This window comes from Cebus imitator, unplaced genomic scaffold (assembly GCF_001604975.1).
Source record: "Cebus imitator isolate Cc_AM_T3 unplaced genomic scaffold, Cebus_imitator-1.0 Scaffold113, whole genome shotgun sequence".
In the NCBI taxonomy this organism is placed as follows: Eukaryota; Metazoa; Chordata; class Mammalia; order Primates; family Cebidae; genus Cebus; species Cebus imitator.
This window is the reverse complement of record NW_016107428.1, coordinates 6321712-6331227: the sequence shown is the minus strand read 5'-3', so window position 1 is coordinate 6331227 and position 9516 is coordinate 6321712. Positions and strand designations below refer to the sequence as shown.

Here is a 9516-nt window from a genome sequence, read left to right as displayed (position 1 = left end):
GGTTTCACCATCTTGACCAGGCTGGTCTTGAACTCCTGACCTCAAGTGGTCTGCCCACCTCTGCCTCCCAAAGTGCAGGGATTACAGGTGTGAGCCACCATGCCTGGCAGAAAACATTTATTTACTGCCTCTGAAGCATGGTTGTGTGCCATTGAAGATTAAAATAGAAAAACATTGGTTATTAAATCATATCATTAAATGATTATAAACTTCTGCATTGGTATTTTGATAAAGTATAATACTGTAAGGTAGAATAAATATTATCTTAAAACTGTCCTACCCTGAAATGGCAATATGCAAATCTTAATTATTACTTAAAAAGCTGTTACTATAATCCCCAATACTGATAATACTATATTGACATCAACTATATGATTTGATAGGAAAATATTCAGAAACATGGACATTGTTTTATTTATTGACTCTTTACCTCATATATATAATAATACCTGAAACAAATCTCTGTATAAACCAAACTTTTGTAAAATTAATCACATTTGATTAATTCCATATTTAAAGTACCTATTAGTAAGTCATTTTGTAACATAATCATCTCTATGTCATAAATTCAGTCTTTTATATATCATTTCCTTTTAGCAGTGCAAAATCCTTATAATATGGATATATTTTGATTTGAAAGGCAATGAAGGAGAATTTTTTTTGTTTAAAAAAGCTAAAAATAGTTACTTGTATTTTCTTTTTTTTTTTTTTTTTTGAGATAGGGTCTCACTCTGTCCCAGGCTGGAGTGAGTGTAGTTGGTATTTAATAAATATGGCATTACTGAAGGGTTTTTTTTTTGAGACAGAGCCTCACTCTGTCCCAGGCTGGAGTGCAGTGGTGCAATCTAGGCTCACAACAACCTTCACCTCCTGGGTTCAAGTGATTCTCCCGCCTCAGCCTCCTGAGTAGCTGATACTACAGGTGCACGCCACCATGCCCAGCTAATTTTTGTATTTTTAATAGGGATGGGGTTTCAACATGTTGGCCAGGATGGTCTCAACATCTTGACCTCGTGATCCACCCACCTCAGCCTTCTAAAGTGCTGGGATTATAGGCGTGAACTACTGCACCAGGGAGATACTTCTATTTTTTTTTAGTTAGTATATTTAAAAAATTAAATTCTTTTTCTGATATATAATCAAAATACTCTTCAATAATCCATATTGCTAACAAACTTTATAGATATCTCAATTCCTTGTAAGAGTAGCTATGTTGAGCCTAGTAAATAAAGGAGGCATATTTTTATCCTATAAAACCCCTGGAAACAAACAAAAACATTACTTACCCTCATTCCTAAATAAGTAGATATTTTCTGTTGGGGAGGGGAGAGTAACATTTTGCTTAAGACTTGATTGTCTTTCTCATCTGCTCTGTATTTTTTCTTCCTCCATATGTTAGTATGCAGGGAAGCTTTTGTTCATACTCCCCAAAAGCATACACCAGTATTCTCTTAGAAAGTCTAATGAGATTATGTGTATAGTAGAGGCTAATGGATTAAGCTTGATACATAAAATTATTGCCTTCATTCTAAAAAGTTCTTAATAAAGATTGTTTTAAAAACCTCAGGTTAAAAATAGGATGTAAATACTGTTGTTAATATTACTGGCTTGCAGTGTAAACAAAGCTGCCAGGAAGTTTGAACTGGGCAGAGCCCACCGCAGCTTGGCAAAGCTACTGTAGCCAGATTACCCCTCTAGATTCCTCCTCTCTGGGCAGGGCAGCTCTGAAAGAAAGGCAGCAGTCCCATTCAGGGGCTTATAGATAAAACTCCTCATCTCCCTGGGACAGAGCAACTGGAGGAAGGGGTGGCTGTGAGTGCAGCTTCAGCAGACTTAAACGTTCCTGCCTGCCAGCTCTGTAAAGAGCAGTGGATCTCCCAGTACAGTGTTCAAGCTCTGCTAAGGGACAGACCTCCCTGCCTCCTCAAGTGGGTCCCTGACCCCTGTGCCTCCTGACTGGGAGACACCTTCCAGCAGGGTTTAATGGACACCTCATATGGGAGAGTTCTGACTGGCATCTTGCTGATGCCGCTTTGGGTTGAAGCTTCTGGAGGAAGGAACAGGCAGCAATCTTTGCTGTCCTGCAACCTCTGCTGCAGACACTGAAGAAACTGCATCAACTAATGGGCAAAATAACCAGCTAGCATCATGATGGCAGGATCAAACTCACACATAACAATATTAACATATTAATAATATATTATTAACATTAACCCTAAATATAAGTGGGCTAAATGCCCCAGTTAAAAGACATAGACTAGCAAATTGGATAAAGAGTCAAGACCATTGATGTGCTGTATTCACGAGACCTATCTCACATGCAAAGACACACATAGGCTCAAAATAAAGGGGTGGAGGAATGTTTACCAAGCAAATGGAAAGAAAAAAAAGGGGGGGGTTGCAATCCTAGTCTCTGATAAAACAGACTTTAAATCAACAAAGATTAAAAAAGAGAAAGAAAGGCATTAATAATGGTAAAGGGATCAATGCAACAAGAAGAGCTAACCATTTTAAATATATATGCACCCAATACAGGAGCACCCAGATTTGAAAAGCAAGTTCTTAGAGACCTACAAAGAGACTTAGACTCCCACACAATAATAATGGGAGACTACAACCCCTCACTGTCAATATTAGACAGATCAGTGTGACAGAATGTTAACAGGGATATTCAGGACTTGAACTCGGCTCTGGACCAAACGTATCTAATAGTCATCTACAGAACCCTCCACCCCAAATCAACAGAATATACATTCTCAGCACCTCATCACGTTTATTCTAAAATTGACCACATAGTTGGAAGTAAAACACTCCTCAGCAAATGCTAAAAACAGAAATCCTAACAGTCTCTCAGACCACAGTGCAAACAAAGTAGAACTCAGGATTAAGAAACTCACTCAAAACCGCCCAACTACATGGAAACTGAACAACCTGCTCCTGAATGACCACTTGGTAAATCATGAAATTAAGGCAGGAATAAAGTTGTTATTTGAAACCAGTGAGAACAAAGACACAAAGTACCAGAATCTCTGGCACACATTTAAAGCAGTGTGTAGAGAGAAATTTATAGCAGTAAATGCCCACAAGAGAAATCAGGAAAGATCTAAAATTGACACTCTAACATCACAATTAAAATAACTAGAGAAGCTAGAGCAAAGAAATTCAAAAGGTAGCAGAAGACAAGAAATAACTAAGATCAGAGCAGAACTGAAGGAGACAGAGACACAGAAAACCCTTCAAAAAAATTAGTGAATCCAGGAGCTGGATTTTTGAAAAGGCTAACAAAATAGACTGCTAGTCAGACTAATAAAGAAGAAAAGAGAGAAGAATCAAATAGACACCATGAAAAATGGTAAAGGGGATATCACCACTGATTCCACAGAAATAGAAACTACCATCAGAGAATACTATAAACATCTCTATGCAAATAATCTAGAAAATATAGAAGAAATATATAAATTCCTGGAAACATACACCCTCTCAAGACTAAACCAGGAAGAAGTCAAATCCTAAATAGAGCAATAACAAATTCTGAAGTTGAGGCAGTAATTAATAACCTACGAATCAAAAAAACCAGGACCAGAAGGATACACAGCCGAATTCTGCCAGAGGTACAAAGAGGAGCTGGTACCATTCCTTCTGAAACTATTCCAAGCAGTAGAAAAAGAGGGACTCCTCCCTAACTCATTTTATGAGGCCAGCATTACCCTAATACCAAAACCTGGCAGAGACACAACTAAAAAAGAAAATTTCAGGCCAGTATCCCTGATGAACATTGATGCAAAAACCCTCAATTAAATACTGATAAACCGAATCCAGCAGCATATCAAAAAAATTTATCCATAAGGATCAAGTCAGCTTCATCCCTGGGATGCAACAGATCAATAAACATAATCCATTACGTAAACAGAACCAATGACAAAAACCACAGGATTATCTCAATAGATGCAGAAAAGGCCTTTGATAAAATTCAACAGCCCTTTATGCTAAAAACTCTCAATAAACTAGGTATTGATGGAATGTATCTCAAAATAATAACTATTTATGACAAACCCACAGTCAATATCATACTGAATGGGCAAAAGCTGGAAGCATTCCCTTTCAAGACTGGCACAAGACAAGGATGCCCTCTCTCACCACTCCTATTCTACATAATATTGGAAGTTCTGGCCAGGGTAATCGGGCAAGAGAAAGAAATAAAGCATATTCAAATAGGAAGAGAGGAAGTCAAATTGTCTCTATTTGCAGATGACATGACTGCATATTTAGAAAACTCCATCATCTCAGCCCAAAATCTCCTTAAGCTGATAAGTAACTTCAGCAAATTCTCAGGATACAAAATCAATGTGCAAATATTATAAGCATTCCTAAACACCAATAATAGAGCCAAATCATGAGGGAACTCTATTCACAATTGCTACAAAGAGAATGAAATACCTAGGAATACAGCTTAAAAGGGATGTGAAGGACCTCTTCAAAGAAAACTCAAACTACTGCTCAAGGAAATAAGAGAGAACACAAACAAATGGAAAAATATTCCATGCTCATGGATTGGAAGAATCAATATTGTGAAAATAACCATACTGTCCAAAGTAATTTATAGATTCAGTGCTATTCCTGTCAAGCTACCATTGACTTTACTTACAGAATTAGAAAAAACTTCTTTAAATTTCTTATGGAACTAAAAAAGAGCACATATAGACAAGACAATCCTAAGCAAAAAGAACAAAGCTGGAGGCATCACGCTACTTGACTTCAAACTATGCTACAAAGTTAGGGTAACCAAAAGAGCATGGCACTGGTGCCAAAACAGATATATAGACCAATAGAACAGAATAGAGGCCTCAGAAATAACACCACACATCTACAACTATCTGATCACTGGCAAACCTGACAAAAGCAATGGGTTAACAATTTCCTATTTAATAAATGGTGTTGGGAAAACTGGTTAGCCATATGCTGAAAGCTGAAATTGGATCACTTTCTTACACCTTATACAAAAATTAACTCAAGATAGATTAAAGACTTAAACATGAGATCTAAAACCATAAAAACCCTAGAATAAAACCTAGACAATTTCATTCAGGACATAGACATGGGCAAAGACGTCATTAGTAAAACATCAAAAACAATGGCAGCAAAAGCCAAAATAGACAAATACAATCTAATTAAACTAAAGAGCTTCTGCACAGCAAAGGAAACTATTATCAGAGTGAACAGGCAACCTACAGAATGGGAGAAAATTCTTCCAATCTATCTACCTGACAAAGGATTAGTATCCAGAATTTACAAGGGACTTAAACAAATTTACAAGAAAAAAAACAACCCCATCAAAAAGTAGGTGAGGGATATGAACATACACTTCTCAAAAAAGGACATTTATGTGGCCAACAAATATTTGAAAAAAAGCTCATCATCACTGGTCATTAGAAAAATGCAAATCCAAACCACAATGAGATACCATTTCACATCAGTTACAATGGTGACCATTAAAAAGTCAGGAAACAACAGATGCTGGAGAAGATGTGGAGAAATAGGAATGCTTTTACACTGTTGGTGGGAGTGTAAATTAGTTCAACCATTGTAGAAGACAGTGGGGCAATTCCTCAAGGATCTAGAATCAGAAATACCATTTGACCCAGCAATCCCATTACTGAGTTTATACCCAAAGGATTATAAGTCATTCTAATATAAGGACACATGCATATATATGTTTATTACGGCACTATTCACAATAGCAAAGACTTGAAACCAACCCAAATGCCCATCAGTGATAGACTGTATAAAGAAAATGTGACACATATATACTGTGGAATACTATGCAGCCGTTAAAAAGGATGAGTTCACATCCTTTGCAGGGACATGGGTAAAGATGGAAACTTCTCTGCAAACTAACACAGGGACAGAAAACCAAACACCACATGTTCTCACTCCTAGGTGGGAGTTGAACAATGAGAACACATGGACACAGGGAGGGGAACATCACACACTGGGGCTTTTTGGGTTGCGGGGGCAGTAGGAGAAATACCTAATGTAGATGACTGGTTGATGGGTGCAGCAAACCACCATGGCACATGTATACCTATGTAACAAACCTGCACATTCTGCATATATATGTATGTATGTGTGTGTTTTATGTGTGTGTGTGTGAGTGTATGTATATGTGCATATATATATATATATATATATATATATATATATATTCTAGCTTTATTGAGATGTCTTGGTTTCCTTGAGGTATAAACATGAAATAATCTTTTAATTTCAGCTTATAATTTCTTCTTATAATTCCTGCTACCAACTATACTTGACCAAAACCCTTTCTTACTGGGAGAGGCTCCCTTATTGACCTTTCAATCTAATTCCGGAATTTTTCAGTCACTTTTACTTATTAAGAGAGTTTTGTCTGTGAAGACTTAGTTGTACCTATTTCAAAACCTCTGTCTTCTGTTCTACTCTGAGCTCTTCTTTTCCCCATAATTCAGGCAAACCTGAGGTTCCAGGGGCGGGGAGATATGGAGATTGCTCTCCCACCCTACTTCTCTCCTCCTGTGTGTCTCATCTGGGGTTGGGACAAGGACTGGGTGAAGAGAAGGAGGAAGGGAGGGATGGGAAGAGAGACAGGAAGAGGGAGAGGGAGAAAGAGACAGTGAGAGTAAAAGAACATTTTCTGATGTACCTGATCCTGCAAAATGAGTTGTCCTTTTTTGTGGGTGGTCATAGGTGGACACCCTCCTATCAGTGATGTCAAGGCACTTTGCCTTTTCTGTTGGTCTTCACAACTGGTCTAACCTTTTGGAGAGTTGTGGATATGTAATGTGCGCAGATTAACCCAGGGTAGACAGGTGAATATCCCAACACAGGTCTGGCTGCTGAGGGACTTCATCTTGAGTGTCTCCCCTACGTTTGGTCATTGTCTGGCACATTTGGCTACATCTTCAAACTGACCTTCTGACTGTGGATTTTGCCACATCTTTTTGATGTGTGAGTCTTTTTGCCCCATACTATAGCAGTATTTCACAAATCTTAATATGCCTGATAACTTTTAAGATTAGGTTATGGAAATAAATTTTCAGCTGCCTGCCATAGCTCAAAAGCGGGGTTTGCAAAAACGTACAATTCATCTTCTGTGCCCACTTTGTAACCCTGAGCACACAGTTCTTGCCTCTTCTTCACTGGCTGTTCTATCACACCATCTTCTCCCAGAGTTTTTTTCTGCTCTAGTAGCATTGAAGCAGGTCAGCACACCTGGTGACTGACTAGACCTCCAGCTAGGGAAGATGTCAGCCTCCTCTCCTTTCAGGCACTTAGAAAATTAGGGACTCTCTTGGACTCTCCTTCCTAAGATTCAGGGAATGGGAACTAGTTAATTGCCCACCCGATGGAGATGAAGAAAGTGGATAACCTATCTCTGCATGGTACATTTCACCGCCAAACTTGGTTTTTGAGCCACCAAAGTTTTTGTATTTCATACAAAGCAGACAAAAACACTCTTAAATTTCTCCCCATTTTCCTTTTCTAGTCTAACCCCATCTCAGTAAACACTATTTTTTTTTCTGTTGCTCAGGCCAAAAATTTATCATTCATTCTTTATTTTTCCTATTTTCTTTACTGCAGTAAATATGATCATTTGGCAGTAACCATTTCACCTCTATCTAGTCAGCTGAAAAGTAGAAAACATCATCTCCTAGACTCTCTACACCTAACTTTCTGGAAGTGAATTCTGTCTTGTTAATTAGATACACTCATTTGGGATTTGGAAGACAAAAGTGAAAGTGACTATCTTTCTGCCATTTTAGCTATTTCTGCTGTTAAGCAAGATCATGAACACATGACTTTTTTTTCTAATAGAACTTTATTATCTGGTTACCAGTTATATAGATATTGTGAGGCAGTGATAATGGTGGCCTGCTGTCCCACCCACTGATCTCTAGCATCAGAGCCACCGGGATGGGTTCTTGAACTCAGTATTTACAGTGGCAGTATCCTCTAGTCCTGATTGCAGCAGAAGTAGTAAATCCTGGAAAGTCAGTTCTTGTGTTTTAGGAATCTGTCCTGGTAGTATGTTCCCCTAGGCTTTCCAATGATTTTGTAATCACTTTATTCCCTGCATTAAATTCCTTTTTGTTTAATACATAGAGGGGTTCTGCACTGAACTTGAATAAAATACACCAGAACCTCAAGTATGAGATCTACGATTGTTTATGACTCACTTGGGTTTTAGAGCAGTGAAAATCTAGTTATTGCTTGAAAATAGGACACTTGTAGTGCCTGGCATGCATTGTAAAAATCACTCACTCAATTGTGTTCTTAGACTTCCAGAATGAACAATCGATTTTACAGGCAAGTGTTTGGTGGACCATGAGGCTGCTGGAATAGGTCAATATGATGAGAATTTGAAGTACAAGAGATGTGAGATGGGCTGAATTCTTTAGAAAGCACTGGAGAAATTAAAGAAATGGTACAATTTGCAGTTTTAAATTTTCCTCTCAAGATGTAGTTTCTTAGACAACTAAGAAACATCTGTGATTGCCTAAAAGAGCCCTTTGTTTCTCATAGCTACAAATTTGATATAGCCAAAAATGAGTTACAGAATCTGATTCAGTAGGTCACCAAATTTCAATGTAATTTAATTCATGGTTTTTCTAGATCTGTTATGTGTAAGGTAATTTACTTATTAGAAGGAGTGGGATGGTGATAACTGAAAATGGGGACACTTGGATTTAATTCACTCTGGGTAGCCTGACCCTCAAACTCTGTCTAGCCTCTCTTGCCAGAAGCCTTGGTAGAGGTGCAGATGAATATAAGTGGCAATATATTGTAATGGTGCTTGTCTAGGGAGGAAAGAAGTTAGGTATGTTCAAATGTGTTGATGTGGGTGTACTTACCAGAGATCCTGTTTCAACACACTAGTCAAGGAGCTATGAGTGCTTTTGTTTACTTGTGGGTTTTTTGTTGTTGTTGTTGTTTGTTTTTTTCTGAAACAGAATTTCATTCTTGTTGCCCAGGCTGGAGTACAGTGGTGCAATCTCGGCTCACTTCAGCCTCTGTCCCCTGGGTTCAAGCAATTCTCTTACCTCAGCCTCCTGAGTAGCTGGGATTACAGGCATGCGCCACCATGCCTGGCTAGTTTTGCATTCTTAGTGGAGACAGGGTTTCTCCATGTTGGTCAGACTGGTCTTGAACTCCCAACCTCAGGTGATCTGCCCACCTCGGCCTCCCAAAGTGCTGGGATTACAGGCTTGAGCCCCTGTGCCTGACCTGTTTACTTGTTTATTGACCAAACCTGGCTTCTATGATGGCCTATCTCAATGAGATTGAAATGGTAGAAAATCCTTGATAGGATTTAAAGAAATTAGAGAGTTGCTTGTAGATGTTTGTGCCAAATATGCCTGCACCATCCAGAAGTGGAAATTATAACCCCACTTATGGGTGAACTTAAAGAACAGTAGGAAGGGAGTTCTTCTTGTGGTATAACTTCAATAAGTAGATAGTTTTTTTTGTTTGTTTGTTTGT

At 38.4% G+C, this 9516-nt stretch overlaps 1 protein-coding gene across 1 annotated transcript in view; it reads left to right on the top strand.

Moving 5' to 3' along the window:
• Nucleotides 1-9516, top strand: part of DNAH7 (dynein axonemal heavy chain 7) — a 344809-nt gene that overhangs the window by 134311 nt on the left and 200982 nt on the right. The gene's annotated exons all lie outside the window — the stretch shown is intronic.